The following is a 24160-nucleotide window of genomic DNA, read 5'->3' on the forward strand; positions in this document are numbered from 1 at the left end:
TTTGGCGTGACCTTTCAGATGCTTTCATCAAAATCAGCCCCGTCTTCCACATCACACCGAGAAAATGTCAGCTGGGAAAACACTTGATGAATGACAAAACAGCAAGGCGGTTGTGCTTGATACACTACATGGCTGCTGTGATTATCCTGTTGAGGTGTGGGCCACGATTTGACGTCTCTTCTTCCGGCACTCGCAGAGTACAGACTCCCTTTATCTTTTTTTCCCAAGGCTCTTTGTCCTGTCTGCCCACAGAGCGCTTCTCTGCATTTCTTCTGAAAAACCCTAATTTTTAGAATGGATTTAATTAATTGGTCATTCAACGCGATTGACAAGATTTATTATACACTGAGAACGGAGGAGGGGGCTCCCACTTGCCCGCAAGGGACACATGCAGCGGGATATATGCTTGATTCCTGGAGGGAGTGGAAGATCGTATGCCTCGCTCAGTTGTCCACTGAGGATGTCGAAGATGTGTGGATATTTGGCCTGATGATCACTGGATTTCTTCTGATTGGAGTGGGAGGATATCTGGTTTTCTGGAAATTTGGGAAGACGGGAGCGATTGGAGGGCGACCCGCACCCACGGAAAGCACCGTCCGTGTGGAGACCTCACAAACTGGGACGTTACTCGAGGTGAATCATAAGCTGGACAATGTTCTAGCTGTGATACCTGTATTAGTGCGCAAAATGGATGTCATCTCGGGATGGTGTGGAGATGTTTAAAACCTGAATTGGCTTCACTGAAGACTTGAATGATCAGTTACAGACTTCAAGGCAGAGAGGAAAATTATCTCAAACAAAGTCTTGTTATCTGAATCTGATGCCATGGCAGCCTTGTGAATGCCAACACCACACCCCCACGAAGGAATGCAGACAGATGCTGTGAAAACCCGACCTACCCCCCCGCCTTCGGATTGGTGGACTTCAGCCTGGTGAGGTCATCAGCCTGCAGGTGTCAATGTGCTCTGCGCTCCTCCCAAGATCTCCCTCCCACCTGTGGCTACAGTGGCTGAGCGCCATAGGGCTGCTCTCGCTGGGGAAACAGGATCCCAGCCCCCCTCCCCCCCGCCTTCCTCTCTGTGTCTCATGTTGTGAATTGTTGATGTTCGTGCTTATATGTTTGAGGTGTTTTTTTTTTTTGCATAGTAAAGCTACGCCCTGCCGGGAGTAACTCTGGTATGCCTTTTTTTTCCTCCCCCAATTTATCCTCATGTGATCCCCTTTTCTTCTAATTAACGGTAGCGCGACTCTTGTTGCGAATGACCACAGTACAAATACTTCTGTACTGAAACAATTGCCCCTCGGGGATGATTAAAGTTTTTTTGAATTTGAATTAGAGCAGTAAAAAACTTTAAAAAATTAAAAATCCAAAAACCACAAGGTCATCTTGGCAGTCAAAAGCTGAAAGGTAGGTGATACTGGTTTTGCCTGTGTCTGAATTTGTCTATTAGCATAATATCGAAAGAACATTTTGGATGGATTTTTATAAATTCTTATGAATTAATCACTTGATGTACATCTGCAACTGACTGACTTTGGGTGTTGACCTGATTCAAGATGGCTGCAATGGCAATTCCAACATAACAAACAGAAAAAAGCTACATCTCAGTCAACTCTGCACATACCGAGCTAGGGTTTGAGCCCTAACTGATGATTCATTTTTGTCTCAAACGTTGGAACCCACCCTAACTGTTAGCAAACTGTCTCATGAACCGCTGATAGATTTTCATGAAATATTAAGAGTGCTTTAATTGGATGTACATCTAAAACTCCTTAGCTTTTGGCGACAGCCTTGTTCAGTATGCTAATACAAGTGTAATTATGTATGCATTTATATTTGGATTTGGCCCTTTATCACAGATTCTGTGAATAACTTTTATGGACATGTGTTGCCAAGGTGTTGAAGGGATCCGTTTTGGTGGCCTGAGGATTGAGTCTCTGCTTTTTGCAGATGATGTGGTCCTGTTTGCTTCATCAGACCATTATGTCCAGCTTTCGCTGGAGTGGTTCGCAGCCAAGTGTGAAGCAGCTGGGATGAGAATCAGCTCTTATAAATCTGAGACCATGGTCTCGAGTTGGAAATGGTTAAAATGGGATAAGGTCCTGCCTCAAGTGGAGGAGTTTAAGTATCTCGGCCTGAAGTGAGTTTTCTCCACAGGGTGTCTGGGCTCTCCCTTAGAGATAAAGTGAGAAGCTCGGTCATCCGGGAGAGGCTCAAAGTAGACCAGCTGCTCCTTCACATTGAGAGGAGCCAGTTGAGGTGGCTCAGGCATCTGATTAGGATGCCTCCTGGACGCCTCCCTGGTGTGGTTTTCCGGGCATGTCCAACCTTGAGGAGACCCAAGACACGCTGAAGGGACCATGTTTCTTTGCTGGCCAGGGAACGCATTGGGATTCCCCTGGAGGAGTTGGCCCAAGTGGCTGGGGATAGGAAAGTCTGAGCCTCCCTGCTTAGGCTACTGCCCTTGCGACCCAACCCCATATAAGCGGATGAAAATCGATGGATGGACATACCAAGTTCCCAAATGGACATTTAACTGTGTTGGCTGAGAAAGCCAAAGATTTTCCTAGACAGAAAGTATCTTCAGCAAATGCTAGGTCTTTAATGTACAGCACTGTGATGCAGTCATTGAATTACCAGTGCAAATTGTCCCACAGATCAAAAATGGAGGATGCTAGAGAAAAATGTATTCCACTCTTAATCCTACAGGCCAGCTAGTGGGATCCCTGCTCAGGACACAGATTTCCTGCTGCTGTCTGCCACTGCGTCTCTGTAGATGTGAGGTTTTCAGTGTGCTGACACAAAAGCCTTTTACTAAGAGCATCAGCATAAGAGTCCAGCATCCATTTAGATGAGTAGAGTTTTGTCTTGGCTGAATTTTCTCCACAATCCAACTCTGTCTTGACTTTGCTTCAATTTCGCCCCCTCGTATCATTGTTCCTCCTCCGGTTTTGCATATTAAATTAATTTTTTTCTATACAGAGAACAATGGATTAGATTGTTTCGTGCAGATCTCTATTTTGTGGAAAAAAACACTGTCTACCAATACTACACTACTAATTTTTATATTTCTTCCAATCTAATCAGTTCACTCAGATTATATTTCTTATATTTCCTTTTAGAACCATTTAAAAATGTTCCTTTACAACATAATCTTTCTTGTCTTCTCTAATTCAGTTCTTTCCATCATTTTCACATTAGTTTCTATCAGTAAAATCACTCTTTTTAATCACATCTCTTCCCTCCATCATCTCTCAGCTTCTCCTGTCATGTGGATCTATCCTCTTTCTGAAAAGACGCCTTGAAATTCCTGAATTGCACAGCAATTTTGGGCAAATAGTTGCACATTTTTTTCTTTTCACACGCACATTTTCTGGGTCAGTGCCAGAGCTGGTTGTTACGTTGCTGGGGCAAATTGCACCAGGATGTGGCAGGTTGTGACAGGTCCACCTTCAGCTTGGTGGGGATAGAGTCCAAGTTGACATGTGCTGTCACCAAGGTGATGGAAAAGAGAAAAGGCCGGGCAAAGGTGTGAGGGAAGGAGCTAAACAAAGGAAGAGAAGAGGCTTGCTGTTTAGAGCACGATGGAGGATAATCTGCTGACTTGACAATGACAGAAAGGGGTTGCTGCAAAGCTGATGAACGTGTGAGAGAGAGGTTTACCAGGAGACAAAGCAAGATGGTCTGAAAGAGAGAAAGGAATGAAAGACATGGGAAGAAAGCAGCGTTCTCTTTCACTGTCGACTCAAGAAAGAGACAACAAAGCAGGAAAAGCGGGAGGGGGGTGTTTGTGTGGAGGGCAGGAGCCTCCTTTGTGACTTGCAGAAAATATTTTTGCCACCTCCTTGCTTCCCCCTTTTCTCCTAAACTCATAAAAAATACAAACTGTTCCTTTGAATTCACAAGCGGGCTAAGCGGGACGGCTATGTGCACGCAGCGAGGGGAGGAAAGGCTGGACACTTTGCATAAACTCATATCTACTGCAGGAAATAAGGGAGCAACAGCTGAGCTGCCATGCAAGCATGCAATCCTCCCGTGTCCCAGTTGCCTCTCTAAATAAAGTCGAGCGCACCAATCTGTAGAGAAATCACATCTTATACTTTGAGCAGATCCAATGAGTCATTATTGTCCAAAACAGAAAATCTCCAGATAAAACTACAGCACGTAATCAGAACGTGCATTTGCTTTGAACTCAACCGTGATTCAGATATTTCTTAGTTTATCTACTTCTTTTTGTGAATTCATACAACCGCTACATACGAGAGTTTAAAAACACATCCATCAATGCCTCCTCACATGACAAAATCCCTTTCATGCAGGTGAAAATAATAGCACTCCTGTCCTTTAAGTGTTGCCATCAGTCAGATATTAATTTATGATCAGTTTTTACATCTATGTTAAAAAGAGTCCCTCTAGTCATAAATGAAAAGTACATTTGGAGAAGACAAATATGAGGGTTTTATTTCCCAAAAGATAAAACACTTATGTACATAAACTGGGTGTGCTGTTTCCCTCTGGCGCTTCTCTGGCAGAATGATTGAGACGAACGGACATGGGAATGAAGCTCCTGATGTTAAAGACAATGAAAACGTTGGAATCTCTCAGGGAATGTGTGGGAAGCTCTAAGTTATCCTCCCAGTTTCCTGTTAAGTTTCCTATTGAGCCGCTCTTCTCATGAGGGACGCATGAAGACAAAGTGTGTCTCAACAGGAAGTGATGTGCTCCAACACCACAGGGCACATGTGTGTGTGTGTGTGTGTGTGTGTGTGTGTGTGTGTGTGTGTGTGTGTGTGTGTGTCTGGTAGTTTTGAAACAAATAAGATTTAACTGAAATAAAACAGTTTCTTTACATTTTTGTTAGAATGTGGTCTTTAACTAAAAAGTGAGGAATGATTAATAAACACTGGTTTCTTATAATTAAATCTAACTATTAAATCCTCATTTGGGTGAATTAAAATCAGTTTATTAATTAATCAAGTCTGTCTTAGATGCAGCTGTTGCTTTGCAGGGAAGAAAAGTAACAGTGCTAGGGAAGTTTAGTGAATGATATTCTGCTGGAATGCTCTTATTTCCACCAAACCAATTTTTAATCATGTCACGTTCATTAGTCAGAGATTTTCAGCTGATTTTTGTGGACATATTTTCATAACAAACCAAAGAGGAGGGCCAAATGAAATCAGTGAAGCATCCTATTGCACTACAGTCCTGTGAAAACAGTCCTCAGTGATCCCTTACTTCTTTAAAGTAGCACTGAATAGATTTTCAAACTTTACGCTAGAGCTTTAATATTGACCTCATTGATCCGTTTTCAAAACCTAAAACATTTTAACCTCTTTATCATAAACGTACATGTCTTATTTATGAACTTACTAGAATAGAATATAATAGAATAGACTTTATTGATCCCACAGTGGGGAAATTCACCTGTTACAGCAGCACCAACACTAAGAGAAGAAAAACAACAACAGCAAAGGTACATGGTACAGGTACACATAGGCAGTAATCAAGTATAGCAACCTTCAACCACTAAAAAACACAAACAAAAAATGCAAAAAACTTGGGCTCCAACACTATGCAGCATACTGCTAGAGACACAGACATGCAACGTAAATACGGTATTGCACAAGTGTTGAAAACATAATGAATATTGCATTGGTGTTATGTGTAACAGGATCATGCCATTACAGCTTAAACTGTAAACATATACATTCTTACTGCAGGGGGGATGAATGACCTATGGTAGCGTTCTGTTTTACATCTGGGATGTCTCAGTTTGCCTCTGAAGGAGCTGTCCATGTTCTCCACAGTGGATGCAGTGGGTGGGAGGGTTTTTTTTAAAGACAGTGGTCATCCTCCTTTCACACATCTCAACTGAATTCAGTGGGCAGCTCAGAACTGAACTAGGTTTTTGAACTAGCTTGTTTGGTCTCTTCCTGTCTCGGTTAGAGCTGCCTGCACCTTAAAGGGATCCACCACCTCAATGTCTGCTCCCTGGATGTTTACTGGTGAGTGAGGTGAAGTGTTTCTCTGGATGTCAATCACCATTTTCTTTGTCTTACTGGTGTTCAAGCAAAGGTGGTTATGCTCACACCAGTCAACAAAGTCCATGATGACTGACCTGTACTCCTGGTCATTCCCCTCAGACACACTGCTGACAGTGGCCGAGTCATCAGAGAACTTCTGGAGGTGACAGCTGCTGGTGTAGGTGAAGTCCGAGGTGTAGAAGGTGAAGAGAAAGGGTGAGAGCACCATACCCTGTGGAGCTCTAGTACTTCACACAACCACCTCAGACGTACAGTTGTGTAGCCTCACAAATTGTGGACTGTTGGTGAGGTAGTTTTCCATCATGAACTTTATAATTATCTTTGGCCTAAAAGCGTCATGGAGCGTTAGTCAGGATAATCTAGAGAAGAATGCCACTCAGCTGCTGTTGGAGATAATCTAAACCTGACATTTTTTTTTATTGCTATCTTAAATTGAAGTATTTGTCATTTTGCACCAATAATGAATAAACCTTAAGCATTCATAATAGGAGATATGTGACATTAGCAACGTATACTTGATGTTTTTGTGGAGCGGGTAGGTGTTCTATAGGGGGAGCTCTTTCCCCGCTGTACGACCGTTAGCTGTAATGCTAGCGGTTAGCATTTTCAGTTTCCCGATCATCAATAAAAAGCACAAGAAGAAGAAAAAGATGAAGTTTGCTTTTTCTGTTGGCATCATGGCACAGACTGGAAGTAAAAGTCAAAGCCTCATTAGTCATCACACGTGCTGGTAAAATTACATCTCTGCATTTGACCCATCGCCGTGGGGAGTGGTGAGCTGCAGCATTGGTCGCACTCGGGAACTATTTGGTGGTTTAACCCCCAATTAAACCCCTTAAAGCTGAGTGTCAGGCAGGGAGGCATTGGGTCCCATTTTTAAAGTCTTTGCAGGGTTTCCCCCAGAAAATGAGTGATAAAACTGGCGGATTCACCTGTCGGGGGTGGGGGGTGGGGCGAGTGCTCCTTCCTGCAGCGCTCCTCCATGAGAGCGGGGGTGGGGTGGGGGGTCGGGCCATTTAAGTGCTCGTGTTGTTTTAAATTCTACTTTCAGGCACCCGCTTCTGTTTAGATCTTTTAAATAAGTGGTCATATTGAATAATTACTCTCTGAATATTTGGCCCAGATAAAGACAACTTTAAGATAAGTCACAATAAATTCTGGCTGCTTGGAAGTAAAATAATCAGTCAGCCAAGGGCGGGAGCTGAATCAGTGACTGTATCAAAAACCTGAGAGTAAATGATTATTATAAGTTAGCCAACAATCTATGATTCAGAGCCTGCTGGGAACCGTTGGCATGTAAATTAATCATTAATGACCTGAACAGGGATGATACATCCCAGACATTGCTAGAAGGTGAAAAGTTTTTCACAAACACAGACAAAGTGAATTATTAGCATAAAATCTAAAAGTTCATGAAAAGTCTAACTAGAGCAATTATTCTAAGGTGAATATTCACACATTTTGTCGCAGAGGCAGAGCGTTATTAGGTCTCATATTTCAGAGCTTGATATGAATTTTAGGGCATAACAACATGCTTTTAATTAGATAAAAGTACTAAAGTTGCTGAGGGATCCATGTGTCAAAGTTCCAAATGAATAAAAACAGAAAACAATTACGAATTGTCCTACATTCGAGTTTCTGCAGCTTTAAAAAAGAAGCGCTCATACATGACTACATCTCTCACTGCTATATATGGGTCAGTCTACAGAAACCTCAAATGAGAATCCCACTGTCTCTGAAGCTTAAACCTCAATTCCACTTGACTTCAGCTGGTGTAAAAAGAAAATTGGCATAGAAGAGAGAGAGAGAGTGAGAAAGAGAGAGAGAGAGAGTGTGTGTGTGTGTAGCAGAGTACAGGTTATCACTTGCATGAATATGTGTGATATTAGCAAGCTGTGCAAAGCCTTTACATCAGAGCGTGGTTCATTAGTCCTTTGGTGGTTTTCAACTTTAGAAAATTTCTGCCGTGTTGCACGCTGATGAACAATCACCCACTGAACAGATGTCCAAATATTTGGCTCTTATTTCTTTTGTCAGAGCTGAGCTGCAGACTGGAGAAGGCCAGAACTGATTTACATGCTGCAGATTTACGAGGTTTGGATGAATACATTGATGTATGGATGAAAAAGATGATGGATGGATGGATGGATGAATAAACTGATACATGGATGGAGAGAAAGATGGATGGATTGATGAAAAGATGGATGGATGAATAAACTGATATACTGATGGATGGATGAATAAACTGATATATGGATGGAGAAATATGGATGGATGAAAAGATAGATGGATGGATGGATGGATGGAGAGATGTATGAATAAATTGATGGATGGATGAAATGATGGATGAATGGATGGATAATAAATTGATATATGAGAGAAAGATGGATGATGGATGAAAAGAGATGGATGCATGAATAAATTGATGTATGGATGGAGAGAAACATGGATGGATGAATAAATTGATATATTAATGGAATGAAAGATGGATTGATGGACAGATAAACTGATATATGGATGACAGAAAGATAGATGGATGGATGGATGAATAAATTGATATACGGATCGAAAGAAGGACAGATGGATAGATAAATTGATGTATGGATGAAATGATGGATGTATGGATGAATAAGTTGATGTATGGATGAAGAGAAAGACAGATGGATGAATGGATAGATGAAAAGATATATGGATGGATGGATCTTGGCAGAAATCAGTAATTGGTGATTTTATTTTTATCTTCACAGCTTCTTGTAGAAGGAGTTTGATGCCGGAGCAGCAGAGATTAGTGGATCGATACCACTCTACAGTTGGTGAACTAAATATAAAAGCCACAGCCAGGAGCCGCACCATCCCAGTAAAAGATTTAAACATCTGGGAAATGGAATTGCTCTGCTCCATCCCAGCAGCTTCTATTAAGTTCACAAATTACACATTATGTTTATACCACAGCGCACAAAGAGCTGTGATAGCATTTCACGCAGGTCTAATAGCTATTCTTACTGGCAGATTGCTAATGTTTATTTTTAATCATCGGTATGATGATCCATCGACAGTCTGTAGGATATTAACATAGGGCATCTATAAAAGTAAAACACATTACGTCTATTTTAATCAAGTGATCAAAGCCTTTCATCATTCCTTTACCCTGCAGAGGGGCACTACTTAGTCTGAAAAAATGTTCATTAAAGTCACCTTAGAGCAGGAAAAATCTATATTGCTCAAGACATTTTGCAGGTAAGAAAAAAAACATTTAAATTAGGAACAGTTTGTGCCTACTTTATTCAACAGATTACTCAGATACCAAACGATTCAGTAGTTCTCTAAGGATTAAAGGTGAAAAGCAGAACAAACTGCAGCAAGAACTCTGTGTGTTACCTGATCATACACCTTTCACCACACTTTTATTGTCTGTTTTTCTGAGCATAAATAAAATATACTACCATGTGACAAGGAAACTGACAGCCATCGATGCTTTGGTGCATTAGGATGGTGATGTTTAAGCATTTTAGCCAAGGATTGTTGGGAAAAAAATGAGCCTGCTGTCATAGCTGAAGATATTAGCACACAGAATTTATTTCCCTTCTTGTTGTTCAGCTGGATGTCTGAGCACGACAGACTAAATCTAGAGTTCTGATGTTTGTAGGATATGAGGCGAGGTAAAAGGAGGATCCAATAAAGCACAGATAGGAATCTGTGAAAGAAGAACAACATCTTTGTTATGTTCATTCTGTGTTGATTTTCTAATTTCATAGTTTTCTGTTCTATTCTAAACACAGAGTAACAAAGTTGTTTTTGCCATTTTTATGAACGGTTTCAGCTTCTGTTGTATCTGTGTTATCAGAGGGTCACGATGCTCGTGGCGTCACTTCCGTCGCTGTTTATCTGTGGCCAGTAGAGGACGATATCACCGTCTACTGACCACGCCTTCCTTGTTGATCACCGCGTCCCACGAATGGTCCAGCGTATACACGCCTTCGTCCCTGTTCACGGTCCAGGGTCCTTGTCTCCTTATGTCGATCACTTCCTTTATCCATATTTCCATGCATAAACACAGAACAGAAAAATAAAAGATGGACGAATGAGTGTATACGCTGGCTGGATCATACATGGGACACGGTGATCAACAAGGAAGGCGCGGTGATTGGCGCTCAACATAGTCCTCTTCTCCCCACAGATGAACAGCGGCGGAAGTGACATCATGAACATTGGTGACGCTCTGATGAAGGCGACAGCAGGAGCTGGAACTGTTAGCAAAAAAGGTGAAAATAACTTTGCAACTCTGCGTATAAAAAAATAACCGAAAACAATAGAATGACATCTTTAACACACCCTTTGCTGAGTGTTTTTAAAAGGAAAATTTGTGATCTTAGTGAGAAAGTGCTATTTTTCTTCGTAATTCAGTGCAAACTTTATATCTTAAAGCTATTTGAATGTTTTCTGTGTGCAATCTGAAATAATTATGTTTGAATAATTTGTTTTCAAGTTTAATTTTCCTCTTGCATCCACTAATGTCTGGATGTAGTGAGTGATCAAGAACCACTAGAGACCGTGAGAAAGCTAAGTGTAACACAAATACACACATTTTCTCACATTCGTTTTCACTGGCTCAGTCAGGGTAAGACCTTGCTGCATTGCTTCGTAACCGCAACTTGTTTAATGACGGTTAATGACTCACAGAAAGTTGGACTGCAAACAAATTCATTTCCCATCACTTTACCGCTCTCTGGTGTGTGCAAACCGAGAGCTCTGAAGCCCGGGAAAACCTCACAAGATTGAGTAATTAACCACAATGCTGCTGGTACGTCAAAAAGTCCATAACTGATCTAATAGCTGTTGACCGCAGGTCAATAGTTGATTATTGTTTTCCAGTTTTAACACTCAATAATTTTCTAACACTAAATCTTGAGCTAAATGTGTCTTTTAGCATGGTGCTGTGTTTGGTTAAATTTATCTCTTGCTGAGCATCAGTGATTTTGTTTCATTGCAAAAATTTAAACATGGAATTATATCAGGGGACTCCAATAGATTGAGGTGAAGAAGCATCAGTGAAGCTCCTCGATGGTTGGACATGGGTTAGGGTTAGGAAATGTCTTCGGAATTAGATCTTGGAAGTGTGCAGGAATAGAAAGAAACAAGTCCTAGGAGAGAGTAGCAGCGACATGATTTCAAGTCTCAAATCTAGAATGACTTACATTAACTGTGTTTGCTCTAATTTCCGTCATGAAGTCAGCCTGAAATTAATGGACTTATGTCAGGTTGTGTCAACAAACAAAATAATCACTAAGTAAACGCCTTTTTTTAATGGACTAAAGTGATCAGGCTCAGAGTGTGTCACATCTAAAACGGTCCGGCTGGAACCACCTCTTGTTTCTTAAGGATTTTGTTGGATAGGATGTAGAAATTCATGATGCCTCTGCAGATTGTCAACACATCAATATCCTAAGACTGGGCGGTATGGCAAAAATTTCAGATCACGTTTTTGTTAAACAAATCATATCGGTTTTTTAGTACTTGGCTGTATTTTTGCATGTTTTGGCCCAGTTCTTGTTCCATATACCTCCGCTAGCTTTGCGGTTAGCATGCTAAATATTTCTTCAAAACATTTCACATGTTTGGAGTTAGTGTGTAGCAGTGAAATTGGTCCATGTAAAAACAATTTCCCACTGCGAGAGTTCTGGACGTTGTCTTTCACTGATATAAGAAAAATGATCATAATGGAAATAAACACAGGTTTTCAGTAGGAACAAGTACACCGCACATACCTATAATATCCTTCACCAGAAAAATAAGGAGAAAAAAAAAACAGAATTGGTGCATTGCTAATTCTGACAGAAATGTTTACCATGAAATAGGTGAATTAAAGCTGGGGGTCCACTTTGTGACTTTTTTTGTCATTGCATTCAGCTCCAACTCTAATTGTTCGACTTTGTCGCAGGGCAAAGCTCAGGATTCATGTTCTCGACCCAATGCTCGGATGCGACCTGACTGCTCACATTGTACGTGCATGTGGCACGTAACACCTCTAAATAGGAAAAAAGGACAATGTCATACTTGACATTTGCTGTCGGTTGTCCTTGAGGTTTGACGACCAGAATTTCAAACATGTTCAATTTTTGTGGTACTGCACGGTTGGCATTTGGGAGCTAGTTGTGAGGTGTTAACCACTGGATACGACATCATGCATGACAGTACACAAAGATTGTCGCATGAGCGGAAAACGGCTCAAAATTGGCCGAAAATTGCATAGTGTATGCCTGGCTTAAGCCAAAACAACAGGATATTACAAATATCTAAATTAAAGGCAGAAATAGGAAAATACACTACAATTATGCATATTACAGGTAATAAATGACAATAAAAAGCATAATATCTGGATCCTGTCTTGAGACGCACAGATGCTTGTGTAGCTCAGTGATTCTCATAAGTGTCTCTATAAACCAACAATGTTCCACCTGCTCACTCATCTGCTGCCTCATCATCCCCTCCCCTCCACCCAACTCACACTTTCTCTACAATGCTGCAGATGCTGTGGGGGAGATTGTTCTCTACATGTAGGTGCTGATGAAATTTTGAGAGCGAGTGCTGAATTATTAAAGGGGGAGGATATGAAAGCAGCTCCTTGGTGTGTTGCCGGTGGTGAATCAATAGCAGCTCTCTCCCACTTCCCTGCCTCCTTTTGCTTTGTTCTCTCCCCTCCCTGAAACCACAGACCCTCTGCACAGAAGACCAGACACATGGCCACGGGACACGGCAGGCTAGGCAGCCAGATGCTCGAGGCCTGGTGAAACACAGTACGTGGGAAAGCTGACAGAAAGACGATGGGATTGTTTATCTGGGTGCGAGTCATCGAGAAGGGGTCTAGTTCAGACTGACCAACATCCACACAAGCAGATGGTCAACTAGCGCCCTGCCAAGTCTGCTGTTCTTCTCTTCTGAATGTGTCAAGGGGACAGAGGTCTAACAGCTCAAATTAGATGGGTTGGAAAACAGAACAGCGACCCGACAAGCTAACTCACAGACCAACATTTCTGTTGCTAAGACTCAGCTGGGTACATAACAGATTTACATACTCGCCTTCGATGAAGATTTGATTGCATCGGCCTGAAACGAGCAGCAGCAATGCTCTGAGGCTTCTAGGACTAAAAAATTACCATGCTCCAGCATTTCCTCTTGTTTCACCTAATTTTTTCACCATAAGTTAAATCTGCCTTCATTTCAGTTTTTGTTTAGACCTTCTACTCTTATACACCTCTGTTTTCTCCAAGTCAGAGCAGATTATTTTCCCAACTGTGTAACTGGAGTCTTTGTTTGTTTAGAGGATTTTCTGACTCAGGAACGAGCAGTCAGAACCAAACAGTGCAGTGAGTTTTGGCACTTATCAAAAAAAAACAAAGACAAATGTCAGGTTTTTGTCAATGCTTACATTCAGAGTGAAGAAAGAAAGAAATCTTTAAAGAAGAAAGGAAATAGACGGGGAAATGCTTGGGTCAGAAAAAGCCACACAGATCTGCATCAAACTGAAAAACTAGCATTCATGGACTCATCCATCTTGGCTTGTGACCAAGAAAGGCTGTGCTAATTTAGCTTTTGGGAAACAGCAGAGCATGTCACAGCTAGTAAAAGCTAATTGTTAGCATTAGCAACCCAACAACACAGCAGAACTCCTTCTGGCTTGTTTTTTGTGGAGATAAAACATCAATGTTTCATCTTTTACCCAAGAAAGAAGAGCAAATGGAAGAAGCGGAAGAGTCGCATTGAAAATCATGTTTGATATCATTATATGATATATGATGTTCCTCTCCACTGCAAGGATTAAAGCCATGAAAAACACACTGTTGCACTTCTCAAACGATACTGGGAGTAACTAAGCTGGAATCTATAGATGTGAAATCGCATTGCTGCAATAGTCTTTTACTTTGAAAATTACCTAGCGTTTTACACTGAAACTGTCATTTCCTGTCTAGCCCTAAGTTAACTGTGGAAATTGACGTGTCTCAGAAGCGGCTCACAGCACAAATGGAACGCGATCCTATCTTCAGCGGCGCAGTTACTAGCTTCTGGGACGCGCCTGAAAAATTCTGCGTCGAGGCTGGCTTGAACCACCCCCATAGACTTTAATGGATTCTATTTGAAGCAGTGACGTTCCGTTGCCATTCCCTGTCACTGATGATTCAGTGTGAAGTCGAGGTAAAGCCTGAATCTCTGCCTTCATCGGTGCAGAGACACGCAACGCCATGATTTGTCAATGCAAAGGCACTGCAGTAGGCCCGTAGAGGGTGATGGAGACATGCCCGATTTTTTTAGCTGTTTGTCAAAAGCAGAGGTGGAAAGTAAAGAGGACATTTGCCATGTACTCACGAGGGAAAAAATCTAATAATTGGTTTTGGAGGAATGGTGTGAATTAACATTTAGTTTAGGCTAGGGTTAGAATTAGAACACCATTGGTTATGGTTAGGGTATGGGTAAGGCATAGCGGCATCCCTAAAATTAATGGAAGTCAATGGAGGTCCACACAAGCATTTAATACACGTTTGTGTGTGTGTGTGTGTGTGTGTGTGTGTGTGTGTGTGTGTGTGTGCGCGCGTGTGTGTGTGTGTGTGTGTGGTGTTTTGAATTTGCACTACTTAGGTGTAGACATCCTTAGTTACAAAAAAGTAACAAAACATTTACTTAGAGTACATTTTATTTAGGATACTAGTTACTTTTACTTCACTAAAAATTTTGGCAAACACTTTTAATTGTACTTGAGTAAAAAATTATCAAAGTATTGTACTTGTACTTAAGTAGGAACCTGTAGTACTCTTTCCACCTCTGGAAAAGAAACAAAGACTTCAAGCCTGTGATTGGTTACGCAGCAAACTTCTTATTCAGGTAATGGGGATTGGAGGTGTCTGACTGCATGAAGAGGTGGAGAATGAGGGACAAATGTGTTTGTGTCAAAAAGTCTCATGAATACACAATAGCAGATTATTATCATGGACCAGAGATGTGACTGCAATAGTGGCAAAATACCACCAGAAAGGCGATACACCCCCTGTTGCCCTGGTGGAGAATAGCTTTCATGCAGGCAACAGAGAAGTAAAGGAAAACATCTCCGTCAATGCATGTGCACCATTCCACACTTGAGCTGGAGTCACCCATAACAAAAATTATAATATATAAAAAAATTACTTTCTGCACCAACAGCCTGTGCTGGTAGATCACAATTCTACCATTCTGGGACTTTTCGAGCCAGAAAAAGCCCACAAGCTGTACTTTGGTCACTGATTGAAATTAAGGTTATTTATTCAACAAGAGCAGTGGAGCACACTGCTGGTTAGTTTTTGAACAATTTCTGCTTCAGAGTGAAATCTCAACTTTAACTGAACATTTTCATCTTTTGAGTTTAAAAATACAGCAAAAGGTCACTGAATAGTAACACCCTGAAAATAGCTTCAGAAATTGCAGCTTCACCATGTTTTTAAGGTAGCTAAGAGTATTTCAAATGTACATTCGGGGATTTATTTGTCAGAGTCTCTGTACAAAAGGTCACTGAGAGGGTCACGGCAAAACCGTCTTCTCACATCCTTTTTGGAAATCTCTTGTGGATGTCTTTAAGCAGTGCTCAGGATCATTATTTTGTTGCTGAAACCATGCCTTTTCTGTTGTTCTCTCACTAAATGTGTAATGTTTGCTTTCCTAAGTTCTAGGTATATTATTGATTAGATTATTCTTTCTACCAGTGGAACATTCTCCAAACTCCTGGCTTGTGCATAAATGATAGAGAAACTGTTCGAAAACAAGAAGGTTTATACGTTGCCGGTAGTTGTTTACCTAATTCTGCTGCAGTTATTTAGACAATCGGACATGGGAGTGAAATAGATTATAGGAAAATGAAGTTATTTTCTGAATCTTATCAATGGCTCTGTGATATGGGTTTTGGTTTATTTCCAAATATTTTTAATCAAACCCTTTTTCTTATCTTTTGCATAAGCTTAAAAAATAACCAAAATGAAGGCCAGAAAAAGCTTAATTGTAAAAATACCTACTAATGTCTTTCGTACGTTCTTGCTGTGTTTGTCTTCAAATTCAATTTTTGGTTCTTTTTTAAAACACAGATGAAGTTTTTATTTACCTTGCTGACGCACGTTTCGTTTGCGGCTGCAAACATCTTCAAAGCTGACACTGATGGCGGCGTTACTTCCTACTCCGTTTATTCGCGGGCAGCAGAGGACGTTTTCACCCTCTGCTACCCGCCCTCCCCTCTCCGATGATGCGGTCCCATGCACGATCCAATGAGTAAACTCCATCGTCTCTGTTCATGGTCCCACATGCAGGAGAGCAGGCAGCAGAGGGTGACAACGTCCTCTGCTGACCGTGGATAAACGCAGTAGGAAGTGACGCTACCATCAGCGTCAGCACTGAAAATGTTTGCTGCCGCAAATGAAACTTCAGCAAGGTAAAGAAAAACCTTATCTGTGTTTAAAAAAGAACCAAAAATGGAATTTGAAGACAAATACAGCAAGAATGTACAAACGATGTTTAAAGAAAACTACGGACAACAAGGAACAAAGGACTTCCGGCGTTTAGAACGTTTACACCAAAAACGCGCACGTCTTTCATTTTAATTTAAGATGCCGGGACGAAAACATCACACCAACAAGCCTACAGCTGAAAACACCGATCCGGGAGACAGCGCAGAACATAATGGAAAGAGCACAGAGACCACTACTCAAAGAAAGGATAAGAAACGTCATAACCAAACAGAAGCAAGTGGATAATGAACTGGAAAGAAGACGCCTGAACGTAAAGGACACATGATGGAAAAACAGGAAAAAGAGTTCACAAAAGTAAAAGAAAGACACATAAAGAAGTTAAACAAACTCATCAACAAGAAAAAGAGAAAATAAATAAAAGATAACACCACACAAAGCTCATGGGTATATAATATTTCACAATACGAACCAACAGAAGCAGAAGAAAGCATATTAAAAAAAGATTTAAACTTTGCAGTAACACCAAAGAAAATACCATATGATGAATTTATCATAGCAACAGCACTAGCATGTCAACAGATCACAGATGAGGGAAAGAAAGCAGAACTTAGAAATAACGTTGTTGGGATATTAAAAAACAGCCAAATTCAACACAGCAATATTACAAAAGAAGAACAATCAGCCATGACAGTTTTATCCAAAAATGAACAGATAATTATTCTACCGGCAGACAAAGGAAGAACCACAGTGGTTATGGACAAAGAAAAATACAAACAACAGATGAAACAGATGTTAGAAGACAAAAATACATATGAAATACTTAAAAAAGACCCAACAGAAAACATTAAGAAAAATATGAAAAAATTACTGAAGGCAAAATAACTGAAAAAATGTACAAACACTGGATCCCTACAGCGAACATAACACCAAGAATATTTGGAACGCCAAAAATACACAAACAAAACACCCCACTTAGACCAATATTTGACAGCATAGGTACACCAACATACAACATGGCAAAATAAATCAGCAAAATCATCAGCCTGTTATTAGGGAACACAGATCAACACTGCAAAAATAGCATAAAACTGGCAAAAGAACTACAAAAGATTACAATAAAAGATAACGACGTACTCATCTCACATGACGTCACATCCCTGTTAACAAAAACACCAACCCAAAACACCATAGACATAGTAGTTAACAGAATCAGACAGGACAAGACTTTACACAAGAGAACAAACCTCACAGTAGATGACATAGCACAACTGATAGGACTGGTAGCTAACTCCACTTACTTCACATATGACAACACAATATACAAACAACTGGAAGGCTTCGCCATGGGTAACCCGTTATAAGCCAGAACAAAAAGCCATGGCCACTGCCCCCCCAAACTGCAAAATAAAACTATGGAAACTCTACGTAGACGACATACTGGAAATCATACCAAAAGGACAAACAGAAACATTAACACAACACTTGAATAACATTGACAACACAGGCAACATAAAGTTCACATATGAGTCAGAAACAGATGGCAGCATAGCATTTATGGACATGAAAATCACCAGGCAGACCGACGGGACCCTAAACATGAACACATATAGAAAACCAACACACACAGACCAATATCTATTATGGACATCAGCACACCCTACCATACACAAAATGTCAGTAATCAGAACATTATATCACCGAGCAAACATGATAACAGAAGAAAGAGACCGTAAACAAGAGGACAAACACATACAACACACTTTAAAGACCTGCGGATACCCGACATGGGCAATAAACAAAGGAAAACAACAAACAACAACAGAAAGAAAAGAACAACCTAAGCAAAGAACCAGAAACCCAGAAAGACAAGAGCCAAAACCAGTGATAACCTTACCATACATCAAAGGCATAACAGAAAAAATAAGAGCAACAATGTAAAAACACAACATAAACACACCAACAAGACCATACACAACAGTTAGAAACAGACTAGTACACCCAAAAGACAAGATACCAGCTGGACATAAAAGTGGAGTCGTTTACGAAATCCCATGCAAACTCTGCAATAAAACATGCATAGGAGAAACCGGACGCCAACTCAACACACGAACAATAGAACATAGAAAGGAGTGCGAGAAAGAAACAAGTCGAAAACACACATAAGCAGCAAAACAAGAAGCAGAAAGCACAATAAAGAAGTCAGCCGTAACAGATCACTGCACAAGAGAAAACCATATAATGGACTTGGACAACACAAGGATCATAAACACCGAACAAAAGAAATACAAAAGTTGGATAAAGGAAGCCATAGAGATACGGAGACGTGGATGTGGGACCATGAACAGAGACGATGGAGTCTACTCATTGGATCGCGCATGGGACTGCATCATCAGAGAGGGGAGAGCGGGCAGCAGAGGGCAACAACGTCTTCTGCTGCCCGCGAATAAACAGAGTAGGAAGTGACACCACCATCAGCGTCAGCTCTGAAGATGTTTGCCGCCGCAAACTAAACGTGCGTCAGCAAGGTAAAGAAAAACCTTATCTGTGTTTAAAAAAGATTCAAAAATGGAATCCCTACTAATGTGCTGCCCATATCTTCTAAAGACCAAGTTTGCAGTGGTCCCATAGAAAATTAATGTGAGAAAAACAAACTCCTGTTTCAGGAACTCAAAGTTAGGCTGAGGAGAGGTGAGCAGAAGACGGCAGGATTCAGAGTCTTATTTCCTGATAGTTGGACATCTCGCCTCTGACTGACTAACAGCAAAGAAACTCTTCCACTGCTTCATTTACTCTTCTATCTTGAGTAAAAACTACAACGTTGATGAATTGTATCCCCACAAATACAAGCCTGAAAATGGTCTGCCATGTTGTGGAGTTGCTAATGCTAACGGTTAGCTTCTACTAGCCAAGATGGGCTCTGCTCGCTCCTGGACGCTAAATCATCAACACTTTTCCCGTTCGTGAGTCAAGATGGGTGAGCGCATGAATGCTGTTTACAATGAGACATAGATCAAAGTGATTTTTCTAATTTGAGCGTCTTCCCATCCATTTTCAATCAACAGCTAATGCAGAAAATATGGGTAGAAGACTATTTCATGTTTAGCCTTTATGTTAAATTCAGAGTGACTGATCATATTTAAAAAACAATGAGTAAAAAAATCTTCTCAGTGAATCTGCAGCATTTAAAGGGACCACATCATGGAAAATCCACTTTTTCTTTTTATGATGTGATATTGTGATTTCCTCATGAAAACAAAACAAAAACAAGCAAAATAAATAAATAAATAAAAATTAAAAAATACGTTTTTGGCAGCATTTTTCTGTTTTAACTACAAATTTAGTGTTAGTTCCTGGTCTGAAATCTGTCTCCCTTGGCCAGCAGAGGACATGAGGCTTTGGTGTCTAATGTCAAGTAGCAGACTTAGTAGTCTGGTGTTTGGAGCACTAGACTGGCATGGAGTTTAGCACAGGTTTGCATCCTGGTCTGACCAGTAACTTTTTTTCTTCTTTTTTTAGCTACACTTGCCAGTATGATGTTTTGAAGTCCTTACTAATAAACTGTTTAAAATATGAGGACTGATCAGTTTTTTTTACTTCTTTTGTTTATTTAGCCAGTGTGAGTCCATGTGAGGTGAGCTGAGTAACAATGGCGCCCTAAACGATTGGCCAGGGGTGGCCATGCCCACCCCTAGAAAATAGCTGCCCTCCCCAAGCAAAAGCCAGTGTTAATAAATCATATTAAAGGGACTTTACAGAGTTTTGAATTTTCATGTTCGCGATTGCCCCCTCAGGCAAAAAGCGTAACGGCAGCTTCAATAGTAGGCTCGTGCACGAGGCGCGCATGCTGTACGTGCACACTCCTTAACGAAAATAACAGCTGAGACAGTGCCTTGTGTGTGTGTGTGTGTGTGTGTGTGTGTGTGTGTGTGTGTGTGTGTGTGTGTGTGTGGCCCGGAGGACAGAGGACAGGAGAATGCACAGCTAATTAATTAAATAATATGGCTCTGTACCTTTCTCTTCAGCACAGCCGACAAAGGTTTAAGATGGGTCAGCCCTCCTGCATGCTCAGATCATTCCCTTCCCTTGTTTGAAAATTTGTTCCAAAATGAAAGTCGAACCCACATCTTTTTTATCTGTGAATTCAATGCCGTTCAGCGAGTCTCAAATAAAAATTTGGGCATCTTACTGTAAAAAAATATACCATTAATGTAAAAAAGAAACTCTAAATAAACTGTGTTGACATCCAGAATCGAACCAAGGTCTTCTGCATGAGAGTCCGACATCTTACTAGGTGAGCTAAAGTGCCAGTAACATCCTTTGAATCTGTAACATTTATATCCTTGATGACAGCTGAAACAACGTTCAAAGAACGGTTTGGAGCGAAAATGGCTATTTTGTTGCTAATTTGCAGGAACTATCTAGAAGAAAGTTCTACAGAAAGTAGCTAAGGGTCCTCAGAAATGTAGCTAGGTTCATCACTAGGCGTTAGGAACAGCGACAAAGACTAAAGCTACGGATAGCAAATGCTACGGGCGACGCCTGAGCGTGAACGCGCATGAAGCAGCCTGCTCGACCCGAGCAGCTCTCTTTTTCTGTGATTTTACAGAAAAACAGGCAATCACAGTAAAAATGCCAGGGCTCATTCTACAGGACCAGGGCATTGCAGGAGAATGTATGAAGAAGAAATGTACAGTATTATTTCTATACATGTTTTGGCTGTCAAACTTCCATAATGCCCCTTTAATGTTCACTCAAACTATAAATTGATCGTATTTACTCAAGACATAATTGTAAAACAAAATAAAAACAATCCAATAAATGGGTAAAAAAATAGCCAGAATAAAAAAATACATGTTTCTGCTGCTCACCATTAAAAAAAAGTGTTTATCTCCATTAGTTTTTGTGAACACAGCAACAGGTGAATTAAAACAAAAACCAAAAAATACATTTTAAAATAAAATTTGAAATTACATTTGAAATAACTGAAATGCATGTTTCTGAAATTATGTGAAGTGCCTTGAGACGACTCTTGTCGTGATTTGGTGCTATATAAATAAACTTGAATTGAATTGAATTGAAATGTTTGTTTATAAAATTTAAGTTAAATGTTTTGGATACGTACTGTTTTTTTTATTTTAAAATAAAAACAAATAAAAGAGCAATGCAATACATCACCACAGGCTAAACTCTCCCAGAGTTACCACAAGGACCAATTTGGTGTACCACCCCAAAAATTTCTTTGGCCCCATCTGGCCACTTATATCAAAAATTTCTGGAGGCACCCCTGCTGAGTAAATCAACTAAAATGCTGCTTGGAAATGACCAAAATGATCTTTAGAGAGACAAAATATTTAGCAGAAAATAATCAATCAAACAAAAATATAAAAACATGAAATCTGATTCAGCTGGCTAAATAAATTACTGCCGACACCACCGGGATTCAAACCCATGTCAGCACACGGCGAACGTTTCACTGAAACAAAGCATTTAATTTCCCGGTATAAAATCAGGGTGACAACAATAACTAATATTTAAGATAATTGACACCTAAACAGTGCCAACGGTAATATTTTATCATATACGGTGCCTACTTTTGTTCTCAAAGTTTAGAAATAAGAGCTCCGGAAGTTGACGTCACTTCTCCCGGCATGCAACAGTTCAAACTGAAACGGCGCCATATTGGCAGGCAGAAGCCCGCAGCTGGACTATTTGTTATTGTCAGAAAACTCAAACGGGAAATATGGTAGATTCCTGTTGTGCCCCAGGATGCAGAACAGACGTGGATGCCATAAGGGAAGAACCACCTACAGGATTCCCCAAGATCTGGAACGCCGCAAACATTGGATCATTGTAATAAAATGCGCTAGTGACCGGGCTAAAATGAGGCTGTGGAGTAAAGGTTTTCACTTATGCAGCGACCACTTCATATCAGGTACTTAAACCAATGTTTCCTCAACTGTGTATGGTATTTATTTTAAATGCTTTTATTATGATTCTTAGTGGGCTTCCTAAACTTATTTTGGCGTGGCTTTTTCTGTCTTATTACTCCTAGCAACACGTAAACGTCACGTAAAACGTTGCCTCGTGAGTTCTGCGTGCTGCCGTTTACGTGTTTTATGATCACAGCAATTAACTGGCTTTTAAGCAATGGTTGATCAATTGTCAGATCACACATAAAAAGCACTTTGGATTGCTATTATCCGTCTCACCGAGACAGATCTCAGACAGATCCTGAGACGCTCCAGCCTGACATATTTATTTTATTCACGGAAAAAAATCAGACTAGTGATTTCTCTTGGCGTTCATTTTATACATTCAAACAGCACAGCACTCTATTTAAACTTCTTACATGTAAATCTAAGTTATTTGTCCATTCATGCATCCATTTTCATCTGCTTATCTGGAGTCAGGTTGCGGGGGCAGTAGCCTAAGTCGAGAGGCCCAGACTTCCCTCTCCCCAGCCACTTGGGCCAGCTCCTCCGGGGAAATCCCAAGGCGTTCCCTGGCCAGGTCCGCTCCGACAGCTTCTGGCATTTTTAAAAAGTAGGGGCACGGTACGGGTCGGAGATGCTTAGTCTATTTAATTTCTGACTATATAAAATGATTTCTTCGGTTTTAAAGTGTGAAGTAAACTCTGACGAAGTAAAATCCAAGCCGATCCCGTTCATTTTGTGTACCTTTGTTGCCTGCCAACATGGCGTCTACTCTCTGAGAGTCACGTGACGTCTGGAGCTCTATAGCATGATATGGAACCATTAAGAGTTTCAACTTTACTCTTTAATTAGATTTTTTTTTTAAATATAATTTTTGACCAAAGCATTTAAAATATAAAATTCAAATTTTTTGAATAAATCTAACAAAACTATGTTGATTATTTGGATATTTCCCCCCCAAATGTTTTAGGGCCATTTCTCTCCTAACGAGCTCTTGTCTTGCTTTAATCTTCTGTTAATTCTTCAGCAGGCAGGCAGCTGAAATTATAGAGGGCTAAAAATAATGGCTCCATAAATAAAAGGTGCCTGTTGAGAGTGATTGAGAGGTGAGGTCGCTAAGCAGCTGGGGATGCTGCTGAATTCATCATCAGCCCTCACCTGCAGAGAAACTCCCAGAAGTCCTCCAGGAAAACAAAAGCTGCAGCTTCCTTGTAAATAACATGCACACGTTTACTTCCACCCTCATTACAACCTGCCACAGACAAAACTGACTGTTTTTTTTTTATCCGGCTGGAAAAATGTGTATTTCAGTTCATATGACATTGCATTTATTCTTGTGTGTGTGTGTGTGTGTGTGTGTGTGTGTGTGTGTGTGTGCGAGGTCGAGGCGTTCCATGTCTATTATTCATACTCATGTGGATCCTCTTTCAGCCCACAGACATCTGCCAGACATGCACACCCGATGTTCTCCTCCACTTTTCTCCCTCTCTGCTGCTTTATGCTAAAACCACACAGAAACCTCTTTTTTGTTCCGGACCACTCTCTATATGCTTTAAATGTTCCCGCAAAATCCCAATTTTGCATCTCAAACATCTACACGACCTCTCCTGTGCACACAAATAGATCAACAGAGACACAGAAGTGGCCACTTTGGTTCCTCTAATGTTCGTTTCAACAGCTCTCCTCCCGCTCCATATTGACGTC

At 40.6% G+C, this 24160-nt stretch overlaps 1 protein-coding gene across 3 annotated transcripts in view; it reads right to left on the minus strand.

Moving 5' to 3' along the window:
* Window positions 1-24160, minus strand: part of LOC107382793 (sodium/hydrogen exchanger 9) — a 124173-nt gene that overhangs the window by 27655 nt on the left and 72358 nt on the right. The window lies entirely within an intron of this gene.

The sequence above is a fragment of the Nothobranchius furzeri genome, chromosome 7 (genome assembly GCF_043380555.1).
Source record: "Nothobranchius furzeri strain GRZ-AD chromosome 7, NfurGRZ-RIMD1, whole genome shotgun sequence".
NCBI lineage: Eukaryota > Metazoa > Chordata > Actinopteri > Cyprinodontiformes > Nothobranchiidae > Nothobranchius > Nothobranchius furzeri.